The following is a 23,251-nucleotide window of genomic DNA, read 5'->3' as shown; positions in this document are numbered from 1 at the left end:
CTTCAGGGATATTTATGTATGTGTTTCATGGTGTGATCTAAAATGATCATATGCTAAAAATTGAAGTAGAATTGATTAGCCATTAATGAATAGAATGTTTAACTGAAAGTGTTGAAACCGTGAGAATTGCTTGAGTAAAAGACCTTACGACAGATGAGTAAACAAGAATAAGATATAAGACAATAGTGAAAATAGCAAATACACGACGATAAGACAAAAAGATTGATTACAGAGTCTGTCCTTAATGCACTACGTCTTCGGGTCTGCTTTTAAGATGGGCGATTGCTTTAATAAGATTGAAAACAAGGAGGTCGATTATACAACAATTTGACCAAACTGAATGTGCACACAGGCACTTCTGGTCACTGTCATGAGAAATCTCTCTAAACCCGCTTTCCAATGCCTATCATGGATTCCAATTCCGACTCCAGATGCTCTTGTCACACTGAAAACAAAATCAACTATAACCTCCAGAACCTGCATACAAAAACCCAAAACCACTTTCCTCACACTTCAATGAGCAGACTACCTTTTTAAACCCACTAGGTGTATTCAAACTCCCTCCATCGAGTTTAGGAATGCATTTGATCTAATTTGTGTTCTTGGGCCTCGGTCTATCCATGTCTTGACACCGCAGGGATAACACCACGGTCATCGCAGTAGTTTAATGTCAAATAAAAAACATAAAACCCACAATTGGACCATATATTAAAACTGAAACCGTGGTGACTTGCTGACCAGGCAGAGGAGGTTAACTGCCCACATGTGAATAGGGAAATCTAACCATTATTATACACCTGGTGGTTTATCTTGACGGTTGCAGTCGACGATTTTTATGCGACAACTATCAAACACAGTGTTGCTAACAGTCATGACTCCTGGCGCTAACCCTAATGGTTAATCCCCGTAGCTTCTCACATGGCATAGTTCCCGCCGCGGTTACTTAGGTAGACCCTTGCTCCATCATTTGTAACCCTGACTGCCTATTCACATGGTTTAAAACCCTCGTGTGATTTCCAATCTGGTGGTTAGCATAACCACGATGGTTATTCGACCTTCGTTCACATGACCATGCAGTCCCACTGCGGTCTCCTCTGCAGTTAGGGACTGTGTATATGATTTATATTTTTTTACAATGTTTTTTGTATTGCTTAACAAAGGCCGAGAGTTTGTAGCATTAGGTTTTATGTATTAATTTGGAATTGTTTTAATACATGGTTTGGATTGTAATATATCCGATAGGTTTAGAACCTAGGGTAAAAGGTTTAGGACTTAGGTTTTATGTTTGTTAATGCATTTTAATGTATGTTTAATACATGTTTTAATGCGTAGAGGTAATGTATTAGGGTTTTAGGTCTTTAGGTTTTTTTATGCTTTTCTCCATAGCTTTTAGGGCTAGGGTTTAGTCATAGGTTTTAGCCTTACAAAAAAAATCTTTTACATCAAATTGTCACAAAGTGACCTTTGCGACAATCGTAACTTGAAGACGACAAACAAACCTGGAAACATGGAAGACAAACCATATCCTGGCGGACTGAAGACAACCAACATGTCGACAATGAAATCCTATGAGGTGGATGACCATAACATGTCGAAAACCAGATACAAAACCATCACCATGAAAACCATTAACATCGCCTGAACAACCTAAACCATTAACAACACTGTTGAAATTGAATGACACTGAACTGAATGTTGATGGCGAAATTGAACCTATATGACTGATCTGACGAGATCCTCCTGGATCAATCCTCTCCACTTCAAAGCTCTTGGACCACAAAATTTTGACTAAACAAATAGTAAATGAGGGTAGAGCTTCCTCACTCTCCACCTTGTCCTGATGATGTACCAATAGATTCGATCAATCACATGCAAGTGATGACCCTGATAACGCTGACCATGGCACATTTTGAATTGGGGACCTGCTTCTTCCATCTGCATTAGGCACAACTTGTGATGATGGTTAAACAACCTATTATGAACATGGCAATTGATTTCTTTCCACGAAATACCATGAGTTAGTGATTAATAATCATCTTTGAAAATAGTCTCTACAAGATATTGTTCAATACCATTGACATGTATTAACAATCTATTTTGTGGAATGACAGATACAATCAAAGATATTCTTGACATCAAACCATCTACTTGGTTTAATATACTTTCATGCTTCCTGATTACTAAGTGAACTTGCTGCCATAAATCCATCAAACTGTAAGGTGAAAACTGCTGCAACTTAGTTTGATTTTGAAAGTATTGAATTAGCTATTGATTTGTTTGAATCACTTTTTCCTTATTCATTAAATGATGTTTCCATTGATTAGCACTTTCCCCTATTGCATAATTTTCCCTTAGATACTTTGACACTACTTTAGAGAAGGTTTTGATATGAAAACAAATGGGCTTCCTCTCCACTTGAAAAGAGGCTTCCAAATTGTTTGAAATATGAAATGGTGACACAATACAAGAGAAATTGAAAATTGACTTTCCCCAATACTAACCTACATCCCTATAACTGTTAACTTCCAAACTATTTGAAACATGAATTGGTGACACAATATAAGAGAAATTGAACACTGACTTTCCCCAATACTAACATGCATCGTTGTAACTATTAATTTCCAAACTTGGACTGAATTGATTCATTCTGACATTAGGAAGAGGAGCTTTAGACATCAATTGTAATTCATGTTGTATTCCCTGCTTATGAGTAAGATGTTTGGTTTCTTTTAATAGAACTGGAAAATTTCCTAGCTCTTTAATCAAACTATATTTAAATTGAGACTCATAACCTGAACAAGCATCATGTTGATTGTTATGTTGTTCCTTTACACACATGATTACAAATCTCTTATTTGAACTTATTAATCGCTTCATCTGATTAGCAACAATATTCAAATGATTTTTTCTTTGATGTGCCCTAACAATAAATTCAACCCCATATTCCTTAAGCTGATATTTATGCTCTCTCCTATAAAATACTACATCACGATCATAAATATAAGGACTTCTTAAGACAACTCCACATATGTCTATTAGAACCACATCTAGTTCCACTTCATCATTGTAATTAGCTATAATGGAAAATATTAATCGACACTATTTGGTGACTTTTATCTTAGTTGATTTATTTATCCATCCTAATGGGTAAGGTCTTGGGTGATTTTGTGCTTCAAAACCCAAATTATTAACTAAATATTCAGATATTAGATTAGCGTGTGATCTATTGTCAAACATTGTATCTATCTTTGTGTGCTTAGAAGTTATCCTTATGTTAAATAATTCAACTCTTTTCCTCATTTGAAGGATTTATGTTTGATGAAGATGCAATAGTATTCGAACTTGAACCAATGTCAAAAGTTTTACCTGTCGTAGCCATAGTAGTTATCCTCCTTTCATCACCTGAATTGGAACCTAGATCCTGTTGGAATACTGCAATTGCCTTCTTTTCATCCTTCTCCTTAAGGAACTTTTTGGGCTTAAGTTTTGGATGAAGTTTCCAACACTTAGATTCATCATGACCGATTCTCTCGCAATGAGAACAAGTATGTCTTTCCTTCTAAGCTATCGTTGATTCTTTCTCTTCAAATTGTTCTTCCCTTCACTGTCATTGGAATCTTTTACTTCCAACTCTTTGGATGATTGTGATGAAAAATTGAATGGTTTGGCACCTGATTCAATATGTATGGCCTGAACACACACTTCATCAAAGTCATCAGGATTAAAAATCAATAATGTATGTTGCAAATATGAATGTAAATTGTCGATGTATTTTAATAAAGTTTCACGTGTATCCAATGAAATAATAAACGCCAATGCTTTCTTTCTGAACTCCTGAGTAAAATCCTAAACACTCTATCATTTACCTTGCCTCAAGTGTCGCCAATCAATAATAACTTGCTGCATGTATCCTAAAGGATAAAATTGTTTCCTAAGAGCTTTTAAAAACTTAGACCATGAAGAGATGAATTTTCCTTTTCGCTTTACATCTATCAGAGTTTTACTTTCCCACCAGATTAAATTTGTTCCCCCCATTCTAAGTGTAGCTAACTGAATTTCTGTTTCATCATCGGAAATGTTCCGAATACGACAATACACTTCTAACTGCTTAATCCAGTTATCTAGCTTTTCAGGATTCATTTCGCCATCATAAATAGGTAACTCAAATTTCACATCAAGTTTCAAAAGAGATGTTTTCTTAGGTTTCTTTTCTGTTTCATATTTTTCACTCGAAGAAGAAGAAGAATAAGATGATGATGATGATGGAGATGATGGAGGTGAAGGTGGTTTATCAGCCTTTCCTTTACCTTTGTCCTTATTCGATGTCTTTGAAGAAGAGGCAGCATCTCTTGCCTTCTTGTCTTTGTAGAGTTCTCCCAACATCGACTACATAGTCAAGAATGCTTGCTGAAACTATTCATCACTCATCTTAGTTTCAGTATTTTCACCTACATCAGATCCTATCATGGTCGACTTATGAACGACTCGTCACTTTCTAATCTCTAGATCTATCTGCTCAAGGATTCCTTCTCCACGTTGTGACTTTGACCTGGTTAACATTCAATGGAAAATTATACAAACGAAACCTACTCTAATACCAAATTATATGATCTGAAATGATCATATGTTAAAAACTGAAGTAGAATTGACTAGTCATTAATGAATAGAATGTTTAACTAAAAGTGTTGAAACCATGAGAACTGCTTGACGAAAAATCTTTACGACAGATGAGTAAACATGAATAAGATGCAAGACAGTAGTGGAAATAGCAAATACACAGTGATACCAGACAACAATATTGATTACAGAGTTCATCCTTAATGGACTACATCTCCGGGTTCGCTTTCAAGATGCGTGACTGCTTTATTAGGATTGAAGCCAAGGAGGTCAATTAAACAGAAATTTGACCAAATTGAATGTGCACACAGACACTTCTAGTCACTATCATGAGAAATCTCTCTGAACTAGATTTCCAACGCCTGTCACGGTTTCCAATTCTGACTCTCGATGCTCCTGTTACACTAAAAACAAAATCAACTATAACCTCCAAAACCTGCATACAAAAACCCAAAACCACTCTCCTCACACTTCAATAAGTAGACTGACTTTTTAAACCCACCAAGTGCATTCGAACTCCCTCCACCAAGTTTAGGAATGCATTTGATCTAATTTTGGTGCTTGGGCCTTGGTCTATCCATGTCTTGACACCTTAGGGATAACACCATGGTCATCACATTAGTTTAATGTCGAATAACAACCATAAAACCCACAATTGGACCATATATTAAAACTAAAACCATGTCGTCTTGCTGACCGGGCGGAGGAGGTTGATCGCCCGCATGTGAACAGGGCAGTCTAACCATTGTTATACACCTGGTGGTTTATCATGATGGTTGCAGTCGACGGTTTGTATGTGATAGCTATCCAACGTGGTGCTGCTAACGATCCTGACTCCTGGTGCTAACCCTCACGGTTAATCCCTGCAACTGCTCACATGGAATAGTTCCCACCGCAGTTATGGTTAGGTGGACTCCCACTCAGCCGTTTTTAACCCTAGTTGCTTGTTCACATGGTTTACAACCCCCGCATAGTTTCCAAGCCAATGGTTAACATAACCCCAACAGTTATCTAACCTCAGTTCAAATGACCATGCGGTCCTGTTGCGGTCTCCTCCACGGTTAGGGACTCTGTATATGATTTATATTTTTTTACAATGTCTTTTGTATTGCTTTAACAAAGGTCGAGAGTTTGTAGCATTAGGTTTAATGTATTAATTTGGAATTGTTTTAATACATTGTTTGGATTGTAATATATCCGATAGGTTTAGAACCTAGGGTAAAAGGTTTAGGACTTAGGTTTTATGTTTGCTAATGCATTTTAATGTATGTTTAATACATGTTTTAATGAATAGAGGTAATGTATTAGGGTTTTAGCTCTTTAGATTTTTTTATTTTTTCCTCCATAGCTTTTAGGCTAGGGTTTAGTCATAGGTTTTAGCCTTACATAAAAAAAAAAAAAAAAAAAAAAAAAAAAAAAATTACATTAAATTGTCACAAAGTGACATTTGCGACAATCGTAACTTGAAAACGACAACCAAACCCGGTAACATGGAAGACAAACCATATCCTGGTGGACTAATGATAACCAACATGTTGACAACGAAATCCTACGAGGTGGACGACAATCACATGTTGAAAACCAGATACAAAACCATCACCATGAAAACCATTAACATCACCTGAACAACCTGAACCATTAACAACACTGTCGAATCTGAACCATACCAGAATCAATGCTGACAACAAAACTGAACCTGTGTGACTAATCTGATGAGATCTTCCTCCATCAATCCTCTCCACTTGAAAGTTTTTGTACCACAAAAGTTTGACTAGACAAATAGTAAATGAGGGTAGAGCTCCCTCACTCTCCGCCTTGTCCTCATGATGTCCCAATACATTCGATCAATCACCTGCAAGTGATGACCCTGATGATGCTGACCATGGCGCATTTTGAATTGGTGACATGTTTCCTCCATCTGCAATATGCACAACTTGCGACGATGGTTAAACAACCCGTTATGAACATGGAAATTGATTTCTTTTCACGAAATACCATGAGTTAGTGATTCATAATCATCTTTGAAAACAATCTCTACAGGATATTGTTCAATATCATTGACATGTATTAACAATCTATTTTGTGGAATGACAGAGACAATCAAAGATATTCTTGACATCAAACCAACTACTTGATTTAACATACTTTATTACTTCCTGATTACTAAGTGAACTTTCTACCATAAACCCATCAAACTGTAAGGTGAAAACTGCGACAACTTAGTTTGGTTTTGAAAGTATTGAATTAGTTGTTGATTTGTTTGAATCACTTTTTCCTTATTCATTAAATGATGTTTCCATTAATAATCACTTTCCCCTGATGCCTAAGTTTCCCTTAGATACTTTGACGCTGCTTTAGAAAACGCTTTGATATGAAAACAAATAGGCTTCCTCTCCACTTGAAAAGAGGCTTCCAAATTGTTTGAAATATGAAATGGTGACACAATACAAGAGAAATCGAACACTGACTTTCCCCAATACTGACCTGCATCCCTGTAACTGTTAACTTCCAAACTATTTGAAACATGAATTGGTGGCACAATATAAGAGAAATTGAACACTGACTTTCCCCAATACTGACCTACATCCCTGTAACTGTTAATCTCCAAACTTAGACTGAATTGATTCATTTTGAGATTAGGAAGAGGAGCTTTAGACATCAAGTGTAATTCATGTTGTATTCCCCGCTTATGAGTAAGATGTTTGGTTTCTTTTAATAGAACTATAAAAGTTTCTACCTCTTTGATCAAACTATCTTTAAGCTAAGACTCATAACCTGAACAAGCATCATGTTGATTGTTATGTTGTTCCTTTAAACACATGATTACAAATCTCTTATTTGAACTTATTAATCACTTCATCTGATTAGAACAATATTCAAACGATTTTTACTTTGATGTTCCCTAACAATAAAGTAAACCCCATATTTCTTAAGCTGATATTTATGCTCTCTCCTGTAAAATACTGCATCACGATCATAATGATATGGACTTCCTAAGACAACTCCACATATGTCTATTAGAACCACATCTAATTCCACTTCATCAATTTAATTAGCTGTAATGGCAAATCCTACGAGGTAGATGACAATCAAATGTCGACAACCAGATATAAAACCATCACCATGAAAATCATTAACATCACCTCAACAACCTGAACCATTAACAACATTGTTGAAACTGAACGACACCAGACTGAATGTTGAGGACAAAACTAAACCTGTGTGACTGATCTTACGAGATCCTTCTCGATCATGGTGAGTACATTGACAGACTTCATCATTTTGACACTTCAGGATATGGGACGGGAAGTGTGACAAAATACTGTGTAACAATTCCCTTGGTCCTTTAAGGTCTTTGTGACCAAGTGCTAGTAGATATTGAAGCACCCCTCATCGGAAGTTTTACAAAGAGATTTAAAAAGAGTTATGATGGCCTCTTCCTCCGATATTTAGGCCTCTGAAGTGACATCATGTTGACATCTCATTTCCACGTGGTGCCTCCTGTGCGTTGACACATATCACCCATATTTGTCCTTTAAGGCCCTCCAAAACATTGAAAGAAATTGCCATCTGTCCTTGACCCTCCACGTCATGCTGACATAATTTACCCTGTCACTTCTTGGCACCAACTACCTGTTGTTGTGTGTCCAATTTTGAGGAGAGAGAAAGGGTCCTTAGGGCCTTTGTTTTTGTGCCAGATTCTTTTGTAATGTTGTGATCAAGCGCTAGTCTCCATTGGAAGCCCTCTTTATCATAACTTTTCCAAAATTGACTTACACAAGAGTTACGATATTTTCCTCCTCGATATGGTCTGTAGCATTCATGTTTCTAATCTTCCATTGGCTCTAGGTTATGTGGATCTCTCATGAATATGTTCCAATCTATATCAGAATCCCCCTTCATCGAAACTTTTTATCAAGGAATCTTGATGCTTTCAATCCCCAATATTCCTTCTTAGCACTATGGGGCTCCGCCCAACTCTGCTCCCTTTGTCCTTTGAGGTCTTTGTGACCAGGTGCGAGCTGATATCGAAGCCCCTCATTGGAAACTTTAGAAAAGAAATTTAAAATGGTTTTGATGCCACCGACCTCCGATATTATGTCATCTGATATGGCTTCCTGTCAGTCTCCCCAATATTGGGCTCTGATGTGATCGGGTCCCAAATTGCAACACTCCTCTTTAAATCTGGCGAAGCAACAAAACTTATAGTTTGTTGAATTTAATGTAAAATATACAAATGTATTTGTAAGTAATAATTTATTATATATAAAAAAAATGTACAAGTGATGAGAAATGTTACAATAAGGCCTTGCTTATATAACTAGGCAGGTGCCCTTTCATGATTGGCCATGTCTTTAGACAATCCTTTTCACTTTAAGTGAACGACATTTTAACATAATCATTATTTGATTATTCATTTTTATTTTTATTTGTTACAAATTATATTCATAACATTTCGAAAGATTTGTCCTCAAAGCTTATTGCTAACACTTTTCTTTATGCTGCCAAGGCATTTCAACATGTATTATTTGTCAAATATTGTTGGGTTTATCCATGTTCACTTTTTTTAATTAAATCATTTTAATTAATTAATTAATTTAAATTAATTAATTAATTTAAATTAATTAAATAATTTCATTAAATAAATAAATAAATAATTTTATTTAATAAAATAATTTAAAGAAATAATTTATTTTAATTAATTTAAATAATTTTATTTAATTAATTAAATTATGTGAATTTAATTTATCATGTATCATAGAATGAACAAAAAGTCGACCACACTATCATGACCATGCTCTCCACACCACGCTATCGAAACTCAGAGTATCAATCGCACATATATAGAATCGATGCAAGACATGTCGTTTGACCTTTGACCGAAGACACGTCGCTTGACCAATCACGCATATAAATTGATCTGACATATCACCGGGAACATGTCGTATGACCCAATGTTTGACTTGGGACACACGTTGTGACGGCGGCATCAATTTTGTTTATTGACATTTCAAAGAAAATATCAAGGGCATCCACAATGAATGAGTAGGCCATGTTGTCGCCCTCTTCAATCACCTTGGAAATGGCCTATAAAATTCCAATATGGTCATTAAACAAATTTTGGAGGCATAATACATCGATGATATGGAGCCCTAGTCGGAACTTGTTGGGCACCCTGTAACCAAGAAAAATTCTATGAAAAATGCATACTACTGGTAAGGATACCTCAGGCCTCATAGAACGCAAATCGTTGGTGATTATCATGCCCTTGAGATCTTTGATTCCCATGGAGGAAACAAAATTCAGTAAATTGCTGACAACAATTGGTTTTCGGATGATGCATCATTTGTTGTATACCCAAAAGAGTATTTCCCTCCCGATGGTCGGGTTGTTTTAGTGCAGGTTTGAGATTAGGTCGTTTAATAGACTCTGTACCATGTTTTTGAGCTCCTCAATTGAAATTTGTTTGTTTTTGCTGCAGAAAAACAAGTAACATTGTCCTTGCATGTACGCTTTCATGTGGTCGAGGTGGAAATGCAAAACGAATTGATTTCCTTTTTTTATTGAAATATGATTTCACTGTTGTGGGGTATTTTTGCGCATTCTTGTCAATAGCTAATGATGTAGCAGGGGATTATATAATCATTCACGACGTTTATGCGGCGCTGCAGATATTGAACTATGCAGTGTGGCATCGAGATGGATAGTTGATTAATGGAGATCTGATTTCCTAGTGGCTGGTTAATTAATGGAGATCTAATTTCCTAGGATTGTGATTTCACATTCGAAGCAACAATTTCATTATTTGATGAGGAATATAAGTCACTTTCCTTCATATTTACCTCAGCTTCCACTAATCTCATACTTCTATGGACAAAGTATTTATTTGATTATGCAAATTTCACCCCCTAATTCGATTGTCCTCTTCCATTGTTTCCAGAATGCATACTTCAAATCAAACAAGAACTATTAGCCCTATTGAATACTACATTACCTTCTATTGCATTATTGATTTTGAGACTCCCCTGTTTTTAACTCTTGAAGAAGAATTTTGACTTTCATCATGATTTCTATGAGATTGTTCATCTTCCTCATTGTTATGATATTGTTCATCTTCTTGTGTCTCAAGATAGCCCTCATCATGACCATCTTCAACTGGATCCTCATCTTGACCTATATCAACTTCATTGTCATTACAGACATTCTTATCAAAATCTTCTCTCATGTTTCACTTTGTTTCGTTTCTTCACCATCGCTATCGTCTTCCGCTGCATAACTTTTCTTTAGACATGTTGTAACTTCTACACATGATTTTTATAATCCTTCAAATTCTTCTTGAATTTTACTAAACTTCTCAATGTATTTAGGGTGAAAACTTAAGGACATATTGTGTGACGAACAAAGTTCAAGGACTCACATGGTTATATCGTGTGGCATGGCTCTAATACCACTAAAGCAACGAAACTTATAGCTTGTTGACTTTAACATAAAATACACAAATTTATTTGTAAGTAATAATTTATTATATATATAAATGTACAAGTGATGAGAAATGTTACAATGAGACCCTGCTTATATACTTAGGTAGGTGTCCTTTCATGATTGGGCATGTCTTTAGACATGCCTTTTCACTTTAAGTTAATGATTATTTAACATAATCATTATTTGATTATTTATTTTACGTTATTTATTTTTATTTTTATTTGTTATAAATTTTATTCATAACATGTGCGCTTTCCTCTTGGCTTTCAGATTTAATCTTTGGTAATGGCCTCCTCAAGCTTTCAACCTATAATATTTGTTCTCCCTTTGGCCTTTTGCACTTCGGCTCCCCTTTTTGGGCCAACATTTGACATCATTTGGCACAATTCAAAAAAGGTACAGTAGGTGACAACATTGGCTCCAATTGGGGACAGTGCCTTGCTAGAAAGGTGTTGAGAACGTGCAAACTAGTAGCCTTTTATCCATTGGGGTTGGAGTCATTATATTCAAGTATATAAAAATAAAAATAGAAACATAAAAACTTATAGTTACCGATATCTACAATGGCTCACCGGTATGTATAGTGGATGAAAATGAACTTATTTAGTGCTAGAAGTGAAGCTTGAGAAATGGCCCATTCACAAGCATCTCAAGTGCTTCACCATCCAAGTTTTTCAGTAAGAAAGTATTGTTCCCCTTTGCCTCAGCAATCTTGAAAGGTCCAAACCATAAAGGATCGAATTTTATATGTTTTCCTTTATCTTTTCTTTTGACATCCCACCTGAGCACCAAACCCCCTGGCTATAAGGTTCTGTGTTTTTCTTTTGTGTCAAATAGGGCCTTCATATTTTCCTAATACAGAATCATATTTTGAGTCACCTCCCCCCTAGTTTCTTGAAGTTCTACTAGCGGATTGATCCTCCTGGGTAGAGAATTTGTCTCTTCATCCATCTCCTGTATAATTTTGGCCACCGACATTGTTAGTTGTATGGGAAAAATTACTTCTTTCCCATACACTAATTCAAAAGGGCATTTCCCAGTTGACCACCTAGTAGTAACTTTATTTTCCCATAAAGAAAACTTCAGTAGTGAATCCCATATTTTCTGATTTTCTAATATTGTCTTCTTAAGAATCCTTACCAAGGTTTTATTTGATGATTCCGCCAATCCATTTCCCTATGGATAGTAGCTAGTGGAGTGACCCACAATGATTTTATACTTATGGTAGAAGCTCATAAACTTGGTAGATTTAAAAAATTTAGCATTATCAATGATGATCTTCCTTGGGAATCAAACTTGGCAAGGATATTTTCCTCCATGAATTTGATAACAACGACATCAGTTGCATTCCTGGCTAGGACTGCTTCCACCAACTTAGTGAGGTAATCGGTGGTTATAAGAATCCACTTGTGTTGATCAATGGAGGGTGGTTTTATTTCCCCAATGAAGTCTAAACCCCATTGTCTGAAATGTTCTTCAATGAAAATAGGGATTAAAGGAAAAGGTGTTAATTTCTACCTTTCAGCAAACATTTGGCACCTCTCACGAGCCCAAACATTGTTGGCATTATGATACATATGTTGTACTTGATGGCAACCCACTCATCTCAGATAAATTATAGTGTAGAGAAAAGTTCACGCACTTTTATGCAAAAAAAATGTTTATTTCATGTAGAGAAAAGTTAACGCACTTTTATGCAGAGAAAAGTTTATTTCATGTAGAGAAAAAGTTCACGCACTTTCATGCAAGGAAAAATACGTATATGTTGGAGAACTTACCTTTGGTCCATGGTAGTTAGTCCTTGGTATTTGAACCTATGAGGAAAAGCGTGTATATGTTGGAGAACTTACCTTTGGTCCATGGTAGTTAGTCCTTGGTATTTGAACCTATGAGGAAAAGCGCATATATGTTGGAGAACTTACCTTTGGTCCATGGTAGTTAGTCCTTGGTATTTGAACCTATGAGGAAAAGCGCGTATATGTTGGAGAACTTACCTTTGGTCCATGGTACTTAGTCCTTGGTATTTGAACCTATGGTTTTGGACCATGGTACTTCGTCAAAAGTGTTGATCTCACGTACTTTCATGGTTGGTTCATGGTATTAGTCCAACAATTTTTTTGATCCTATGGTTTTGGCCCGTGGTATTGTGAAAGGCCTAAGCCTATATAAAGCAAAGGAGATCACTTGGCTAATTCATTCTTGCAAATCGAATATCTTAAGATCTGAAATATTGGGTTATTGTTTTAAAAGTTTGATCTATGAAAGGGAAGTTGAAATCGAATCTGTGAAGGGTGATCTCTCGAGCGCTGCAGCTGTGGAAGTGCGGAGGCGCCACAGAAGCCGCAGTGCGGAGACGCCACAGAGGCGCCACAGAAGGCACAATGCGGAGACGCCATAGAGGCGCCACAGAAGGCGCATTGCGGAGATGCCACAGAGGTGCCACAGAAGGTGCAGTGCGGAGGTGCCACAGAAGGCGCAGTGCGGAGACGCCACAGAGGCGCCACAGAAGGCGCAGTGGGGAGACACCACAGAGGCACCACAGAAGGCGCAGTGCGGAGGCGCCACAGAAAGCGTAGTGCGGAGGCACCACAGAAGGCGCAGTGCGGAGATGCCACAGAAGGCGCAGTGCGGAGGCGCCACAGAAGGCACAGTGCGGAGGCGCCATAGAAGGCACAGTGCGGAGACGCCAAAGAGGCACCATAGAAGGCGCAGTGCGGAGGTGCCATAGAAGGCGCAGTGCAGAGGCGCCACAGAAGGCGCAGTGCGGAGGCGCCACAGAAGGCGCAGTTCGAAAATTTATGAAAAGTGGTCCTTGAAAGAAAAGAAGTAGGGGGTTGTAGCTCCCTTCCAGGAGAGACTGGAAAACGAGAGAGATTTGTAGCTCTCTGCAGGTTGCAGCCTGCGTACTGGTAAAGGACTGCACCAGTACAAAACCATTGTAAAAGGAGTTTCTAATTTGAAAGAAGATACAGACATATTGCAGCAGGTGGTTTTCACCCAAATTGGGTTTCCACCTTACATCTTGTGTTCTTTGGTGTGACTATCTGTTTTCTTTGTTCATGCTCATTATTTTATGGTACTAACATGCAAAAATAATTCAAAGAATAAATAAGGAAGATTTATTAAAAGAACTTGATAATACTGATTCACCCCCCCTCTCAGTATTATTTCCAACAATTGGTATCAGAGCAGGTCCTTCAGAGAAGCTTGATCGCTTGAAGGAAGATCATTCATCATGAGCAACTATGAGAGGGAAGCATCAATCAGGCCACCAATTTTTGATGGGACAAACTTCAATTATTGGAAGGTAAGAGTTACTGCCTATCTTCAATCTCTTGGTACAGAAGTTTGGGATATCATAGATACAGGCTACACTATTCCTTCAGCTACTCCTACAGATACAGCCGAAAAGAAGAAATATGAAACAAATGCTAAAGCAGTCAATACTCTGCTGGGATGTTTATCTCAAATAGAATTCGTGAAGGTTATGCAATATAAATCCGCAAAAGAAATATGGGACAATATTGTCTTGAGCTACGAAGGAGATGAACAGGTAAAGCGTGCTAAACTTCAAACCCTCAGGATTCAGTATGAGAATCTCAGAATGTATAATGATGAAAGTGTGGCTAACTATTTCCTTCGGGTAGATGAGATTGTTAATTGCATGAAAAACTTGGGTGAAGAAATAAAAGAGGCTATTGTGGTTGAAAAAGTTCTAAGATCATTGTTCCCCAACTTTGAATCTAAAGTGTCTGCAATAGAAGAAAAGGAAAATCTATGAATTCTTACTATGTCTCAGCTACACGGAATTCTAAATGCTTATGAAGTGAGAAAGGGAGGTCCATCAGACAAAAGAGAAGTTGCTTTCAAGGCTTCAGGCAAAGGAGACTATTATGAAGCAAGTCACGTGCCAGAAGAAGAAGAAGAATAATCAAATTTTGTCGGAAATCTTCAAAGGGGAACTGGAAGGTTCAGAGGTAAGTTACCTTTTAAATGCTTTGCTTGTGGAAGAGTAGGTCATTATGCTGCAAAATGTCCTCATAAGGATAAAGGAAAGGAACCTGCTAGATGGAACAAGAAACAGATTGCAAATAAGAAAAGCTACTACACTCATGAAGATAGTGATGGTCTATCAAATAGTGACGAAGATGAACGAGGTAATGACTATAAACTCTTAATGGCATTTGAAGATGATGATTACATGGATGCTATAGATGTGGATAGCTTTTGTGAAGAAATTTCTAGACTCAAGACATGTATAGAAGAAAAGAATAGGATCATTGATACTCTACAACTTCAAATTGATGAAAAAGAAAAATATCTTGAAAAGTTAGAAGGCGAAATTGTTGGTCTTAGAAAAGATATTGAGAAAACAAAGGCTATTAATCTTAATTTTGTCAAAGGATCTGAAACTCTGGATGAGATCATCAATGTACAACGCTCTCCTCTAAACAAGACAGGTCTGGGCTATAATGGAGAAACTTCTCAAGCATCCACCTCAAAGAGTTATCTTGATGCAGCAAGAAGGAATGAGCAAAAGCACAATGGAGATCACCAAGTAAAGCAAGGACCAATTACAAACAAAGACTATCAGGCAAATCAGGGGCAATCTGTCTTAAGGATGAACAAAAGCTACAACCAGCCACAGGTAAAATCCTCTCAATTTGCTTCAAGAATGAATGACAATAGAAATTACAATCGTTTGGCCGGAAGATTTGATAACCGCAGAAATTTCTTCAATGGACAATGCTTTTCTTGCCATAACTTTGGTCACAAAGCAGCTCAATCTGTTGCATATAAAACGATCATGACTAGAGAAGCTCAAAAACAAAGAAGTATGACCGGGATTACAAAAAGGACCTATAAAAACTTTTCGGTTCTTGAAAATGAAGTTGAATGTTCTATTTGCAATAACTTTGGTCATGAAGATTCTGAATGCAGGAGCAGGTTTCAGCAGACAATGGAACAAGCCTCAAGCACCAAAACATGGAGAATAAAGGAACCACAAACAGAAAGATGTGGGATAGAATTTTATGCAGAGGGACAGGAAAATCTATGGTACATTGACAGCGGATGTTCGAAGCATATGACAGGTGATAAAGAAAAACTTGAGTCATATTCTCCTCTAGAAAAGGGAAAGAAAGTTTATTTTGGAAATGATACTCCTGCAACTATAAAAGGAAAAGGCACTGCTCAGTTAAAAGAAAAGGTCAAGGTTGGAAATGTTTTGTATGTTGATGGATTGCAACATAATCTTCTAAGTGTCAGCCAGATGTGTGATCAAGGAACCGAGGTGATATTTAGAACAAATGGATGTCTTGTGCGTGATCTTGATACAGGTAAAACGATGATCAAAGGTAAAAGAACTCCAAATAATCTATACGTATTTGAAGAAGGACAACAACAATGCTATCTAAGAAAGGATGATGAACACTGGCTATGGCATCGGAGGTTGGGGCATCTAAGCTTTTCACAAATAAGGAAAGCATGCAAATATCAGGCAGTTCGCGATCTTCCAGATATCAAAATTCCAGACAACACCATATGCAAATCATGTCAGTTTGGAAAGCAAACCAGAACTAATTTTCCAGAGAAGGAAGGATCAGCTAGCATGCCTCTTGAGCTAGTACATACAGATACATGTGGTCCATTCAGAAAAAGAACACCTCGAGGAGAAGAATACTTGATATTATTCATTGATGATTTCTCCAGGTTTGTCTGGTTAGGAAAAATGAAGCACAAAGATGAAGTATTCGAAAAATTCAAATCCTTCAAAGCCTTGGTTGAAAATGAATCAAGATACAAAATTAAGTGCCTCAGATCTGACAGAGGTGGGGAGTTTACCTCGAATGAATTTTTCGATTTCTGTGAAGAACATGGGATAAGAAGAGAATTCTCTACAGCTAGAACTCCTCAGCAAAATGGAGTTGTGGAAAGAATGAACAGAACAATCCAACAAATGGATCGTGCTATGCTTGATGAGTCGAGTACTCCCGCAACTTTCTGGGGTGAAGTTGCACATGCTGCGGTTGTTATTCTCAACAAAACAAATGTCCGTGTTAACAACACTCAAACCCCTCATGAGCTCTGGTGTGGTGAGACTCCTTCGGTGAAGCACTTCAAAATCTTTGGGAGCAAATGTTATATTAAGAATACTGATGAGCAACTTGGCAAACTTGAACCTAGAGCAGATGAAGGAATTCTTCTTGGTTATTCTCCACATAGCAAAGCATACAAGTGCTACAATAAAAGACTTGGCAAAATTGTTGATAACATTGATGTAGTGGTTGATGAGAAGGGATACATTCCTAGGCAAGTACATCATGAAGACATCAAAGAAGATGAAGGCTACCCTCAAAGATAGAATGATGAAGAAGAAGAACCTCAAGAAGAACCAGAGGAGCAGACAAGAATAGAAGAGAAGACTCCATCTAGATATGTTCAGAAGAATCATCGAGAATCTCAGATTGTGGGGCAGAAAGAAGCAGGTGTACAAACAAGAAGAAAAATTGCAGAAGCTTCAAGCTATTTGGCATTACTCTCTTCCACTGAACCACAAAATGTGAAAGAGGCATGCAAAGATGAATGTTGGATCAAAGCAATGGATGAAGAACTTGAGCAGATCGAAAAGAACAACACTTGGGAGTTGGTTCCTAGACCAAAGATAAGAATGTTATAGGAACAAAATGGGTCTTCAAAAATAAATTGAATGAAAATGGAGAAGTAATTAGAAACAAGGCGAGACTTGTTTGTAAAGGGTATGTGCAGCAAGAAGGAATAGATTTTGAAGAAACCTTTGCTCCTATTGCAAGACTTGAGGCCATTCGAATGTTCCTTGCTCTCTCAAGCTTTCAAAACTTCAAAGTATTTCAAATGGACGTGAAATCAGCCTTTCTAAATGGAGACTTAGAAGAAGAAGTATATATTGAGCAGCCAGATGGTTTCATTCTTGGAAATGATCCAAATCTTGTATGCAGATTGGAAAAGGCTCTCTATGGTCTCAAACAAGCTCCAAGGGCTTGGTACTATCGTTTGGAAAAATATCTTCATCAATAAGGTTTGTCAAAAGGATCAACAGATAGAAATCTTTATATAAAAGTTAAAAATGACAAATTGCTAATACTTGTTGTGTATGTAGATGACATTATCTTTGGCAGCAATGAAGAAGCTATGAGTCAAAGCTTTGCCTTGGTCATGCAGAAAGAATTTGAAATGTCCTTGCTAGGAGAACTGACATATTTCCTTGGTTTGCAAATCCAACAAAAGGAAGGAGGAATCTTTTTGTCTCAAACCAAGTATCTCAAACAGATTTTGAAGAAATATGGCAGGGAAGATGCAAAACCAGTATGTACACCCATGGTCACAGGATGTATCCTCAGTGCAAATGATGAATCTGCAGCAGTACATCAACCAACCTACAGATCTATGATTGGAAGTCTACTTTATCTGATAGGTTCCCGACCGGACATCATGCATGCAGTTGGAATAGTTGGAATATTTCAGGAAAATCCGAAGGAGACTCATCTTCAAGCAGTGAAGAGAATTTTCAAATATCTTCAAGGGACTCAAAATTATGGTTTATGGTATCCTAGAGATACAAATCTCACACTGCATTCTTATACAGATTCCGATTGGGCTGGAAGCGTGGATGACAGGAAGAGAACAAGTGGTCGCGCATTCTTTATGGGTTCCAGACTAGTATCTTGGTTCAGCAAGTAACAGAGTTCGATTGCCTTATCTACAGCTGAAGCAGAATATGTTGTTGCTGCATCTTGTTGCACTCAACTCCTTTGGATGATGCAGACCTTGCAGGATTTTCAAATCACTTGTACACCACCTATCTCCATCTTATGTGATAACACAAGTGCAATCAGCATCTCAAAGAACCCAGTCATGCATTCAAAAACCAAGCACATACCAATTAAGTATCACTTTCTCCAGGTACAGGTGCTTGAACAAAAGTTCAAGTTGGAGTATGTTCCTTCTAAGGAACAGGTTGTTGATATACTCACCAAACCATTGCCTAGGGAGCCCTTTGAATACCTCAGGCAAAAGCTGGGGGTTGTTGATGCATCATCTTGTTATTGAATCTCTTCTGATTGTTGGTTGTACGCAAGGTTCATCTGAAGTATATGTGTACATGTGTTGGGTTACGGATTGGTCAAAGATCGAATGGCACAGGTTCAGGGGGAGCATATCATGCATTGTTGGAATTATGGAGGAAGTACAGAATGAGATCATGGAAGTTGGTCTGAATATTGTTGCAATACGTCTCTATCTCTTTCATGGTCATGGATTATGGTTCTTCTTTACAGATCTGGTTTATAGTCAGGGGGAGCATGTTCTTAGGGGGAGCATAACCCTTTGCCTTGATGTCAAAGGGGGAGAGTGATTGGTTGTTGTTGCCATCAAGTCCAAAGGGGGAGATTGTTGGCATTATGATACATCTGTTGTACTTGATGGCAACCCACTCATCTCAGATAAATTATAGGGTAGAGAAAAGTTCACGCACTTTTGTGCAGAGAAAAGTTTATTTCATGTAGAGAAACGTTCACGCACTTTTATGCAGAGAAAAGTTAATTTCATGTAGAGAAAAAGTTCACACACTTTCATGCAAGGAAAAGCGTGTATATGTTGGAGAACTTACCTTTGGTCCATGGTAGTTAGTCCTTGGTATTTGAACCTATGAGGAAAAGCGCATATATGTTGGAGAACTTACCTTTGGTCCATGATAGTAAGTCCTTGGTATTTGAACCTATGAGGAAAAGCACGTATATGTTGGAGAACTTACCTTTGGTCCATGGTAGTTAGTCCTTGGTATTTGAACCTATGAGGAAAAGCGCGTATATGTTGGAGGACTTACCTTTAGTCCATGGTACTTAGTCCTTCGTATTTGAACCTATGGTTTTGGACCATGGTACTTCGTCAAAAGTGTTAATCTCACGTACTTTCATGGTTGGTTCATGGTATTAGTCCAACAGTTTTTTGATCCTATGGTTTTGGCCCGTGGTATTGTGAAAGGCCTAAGCCTATATAAAGCAAAGGAGATCACTTGGCTAATTCATTCTTTCAAATCGAATATCTTAAGATCTGAAATATTGGGTTATTGTTTTAAAAGTTTGATCTATGAAAGGGAAGTTGAAAGCGAATCTGTGAAGGGTGATCTCTCGAGCGCTGCAACTGCGGAAGTGCGGAGGCGCCACAGAAGGCGTAGTGCGGAGGCGCCACAGAAGGCGGAGTGCGGAGACGCCACAGAGACGCCACAGAAGGCGCAGTGCGGAGACGCCACAGAAGGCGCAGTGCAAAGACGCCACAGAAGGCGCAGTGCGGAGACGCCACAGAGGCGCCACAGAAGGCACAGTGCGGAGACGCCACAGAGGTGCCACAGAAGGTGCAGTGCGGAGGTGCCACAGAAGGCGCAGTGCGGAGACGCCACTGAGGCGCCACAGAAGGCGTAGTGTGGAGATGCCACAGAGGCGCCACAGAAGGCGCAGTGCAGAGGCGCCACAGAAGGCGCAATGTGGAGGTGCCACAGAAGGCGCAGTGCGGAGACGCCACAGAGGTGCCACAGAAGGCGCAGTGCGGAGGCGCCACAGAAGGCGCAGTGCGGAGATGCCACAGAGGCGCCACAGAAGGCGCAGTGTGGGGGCGCCACAGAAGGCACAGTGCAGAGGCGCCACAGAAGGCGCAGTGTAGAGGCGCCATAGAAGGCGCAGTGCAGAGGCACCACAGAAGGTGCAGGTGCGGTGGTCGCAGCGCCACAGAAGGCACAGTTTGAAAGTTTATGAAAAGTGGTCCTTGAAAGAAAATAAGTAGGGGGTTGTAGCTCCCTTCCAGGAGAGACTAGAAAATGAGAGAGAGTTGTAGCTCTCTGCACGTTGCAGCCTGCGTACTGGTAAAGGACTGCACCAGTACAAAACCATTGTAAAAGGAGTTTCTAATTTGAAAGAAGATAGAGACATATTGCAGCAGGTGGTTTTCACCCACATTGGGTTTCCACCTTACATCTTGTGTTCTTTGGTGTGACTATCTGTTTTCTTTGTTCATGCTCATTATTTTATGGTACTGACATGCAAAAATAATTCAAAGAATAAATAAGGAATATTTATTAAAAGAACTTGATAATATTGATTCACCCCCTGTCTCAGTATTATTTCCAACAAACAGATGCATGTACCTCACCAAATAGTTTGGACCAATAGAAACCTGCTTTGAGAATTTTATGGGTTGTAGCTCTCCAACGATAATGACCCGCACACACACAATTATCAAACTCATCCATCACTTTATGGATCTTTTCTTAAACTAGGCATAAAATAAAAAAAACCCACTCGGTCTTTCCAATACAATTGGCCATTTAGAATGAAAAACGGTATTGGCCTGTAACCTCAAAGCTATGCATTTAACTTTATCAAAATTGACTAGAAAGCTAAGAAAAAGTAAATAGTGGATTATATCTTTATACTAGTGAGACATGAGCTACTTCATTTGGATATTCTACGTTTTGGTCTTGACCTTATTCTTTTCCTCTCCTCTCTGGATTTCTCCTTCCTCTATCAGCAAATTTATACCGAAAGCTTGAGAGTTTGATTCAGACAATATTTTAGCTAATCCCTGCCCTTTGATCAACTTCATGGATTTGATCTCCAGGTCATATTCTTGGATTTTAGCAATATATTTACCTCTTTTTCCCTCACTATCTCCTTGTACCAAAATGTCTTTCACAACCACTGTAGGAACATCAGTTGTTATGCTTCATTGCAGGGCATATATTTTGAAGGTCGTCAGCACATTGACCAAGGCTTAAGCCTGTTATCACTCCAAAATTTCTTCAAAGTTGTCAGACAAAGAAATGATATAGGTAACCAGAAACCACTTTTGGAGATCAGGACCTAGCCTTCCTAATCTCAGAGAGGGCTCTCTCTTTATTATTTAACATTGTTTTAGTTAATTAATTTTAGGCTAGTTATGGTTTCACTTGGGTTTTTGATTTGAATTTGGGTAGTGGGATCACTCACTTAGATGAAAAAGGTTATGTTTTACCATTGAGCTATCGGGTAAAATGTCATACAAACAAGAATAGATTAAGTTCTAAAAACAATGTCTAGAGGGAAAGATAGAGGAGTTACTACAGATCTCAAAGGCTTGAAGGTGGAATGGTTTCCAATCGGATCCAGGGAGTAATTAAGGGTTCCCAAGGTTGGATCATGAAGATAAGGGAAAGAGGTCAACCGAGATGGGAGAGAAATTAAGAGTTCTCAAATCCGGGTTTTAGAGAAAAACATATAAATGACTAACTGTGAAAAACAGAGTGTACTTAAACAAATTATGAGTTAAATTTCCAGTTAATTCATTCAAATTTAGATAACATTTAAGTTTATGAGACACATAAGAAGATAACAGAATCAAACAAAGAAGATAGTTCACTACAATAGCTCATCTCATGAATCCTCTAGTGCAATTTTTTTATTACTTTCTCCAGTCTTTTGACTTGAAAGTTGGTACAATCACCCTTAGGTTTAAGATAAAAATAACTCTACAAATGTATAGCAATCCACCCTGTATACTTCGAATTATGAAGTATTTATACAAAAGAACTTTACAAAATATCTCAAACTACATTGAGATCTAATATATTGAATTGTTGTTTGTGTTGACACCTAATCCAAAACGGATGGGTTTACTGGACAATCATCTAGAAGATGAACTCATCTGTTTTATGTGTGCATAAATAATAGTTGGCTAATGAATAAAATTATCAGTTCTTTCTTGCGCTCATTAATTTCTGGAGTTAACCTGGCCTGACATGGTATCGGAGCACAGGTCCCAAAATAGTGTAACTCCTGCTGAGCGATGCATCTTCCTGAGCAATTCCCTGAGCAATTCTCTAAGCATATAGTGTTGCCACTGCTGTAGACTGCGCCCTCTATCCTGAGCGCCTCTGAAGACTGCGCCTCTGAAAACTACGCCCTCTGTCCTGAGCGTTTTCCTTCTTTGGCGGAAGCATTGTATGGAGTTGGCAAAGGAACTTTGAATGAGCAAAATCGATGCGTTTTACACTTTAACGCTGGTTTTATGCTGCCTGAGCGTTTGAATATACTGTGTGTATATGGTATTACGCAGTTCTATGCTGCCTGAGCGTTTGAACACG

General features: G+C 38.1%; 1 pseudogene; it reads right to left on the bottom strand.

Moving 5' to 3' along the window:
- Positions 1 to 315: 315 nt before the first annotated feature.
- LOC149235761 (abscisic acid receptor PYL9 pseudogene) overlaps positions 316 to 23,251 on the bottom strand; it is a 32,891-nt pseudogene continuing 9,955 nt past the window's right edge.

Source organism: Pinus tabuliformis, chromosome 8, assembly GCF_031772625.1.
Source record: "Pinus tabuliformis cultivar Carrire ecotype Pingquan chromosome 8, CPIR1, whole genome shotgun sequence".
NCBI lineage: Eukaryota > Viridiplantae > Streptophyta > Pinopsida > Pinales > Pinaceae > Pinus > Pinus tabuliformis.
The sequence above is the reverse complement of the archived record's forward strand: the minus strand, read 5'-3'. Positions and strand labels throughout refer to the sequence as shown.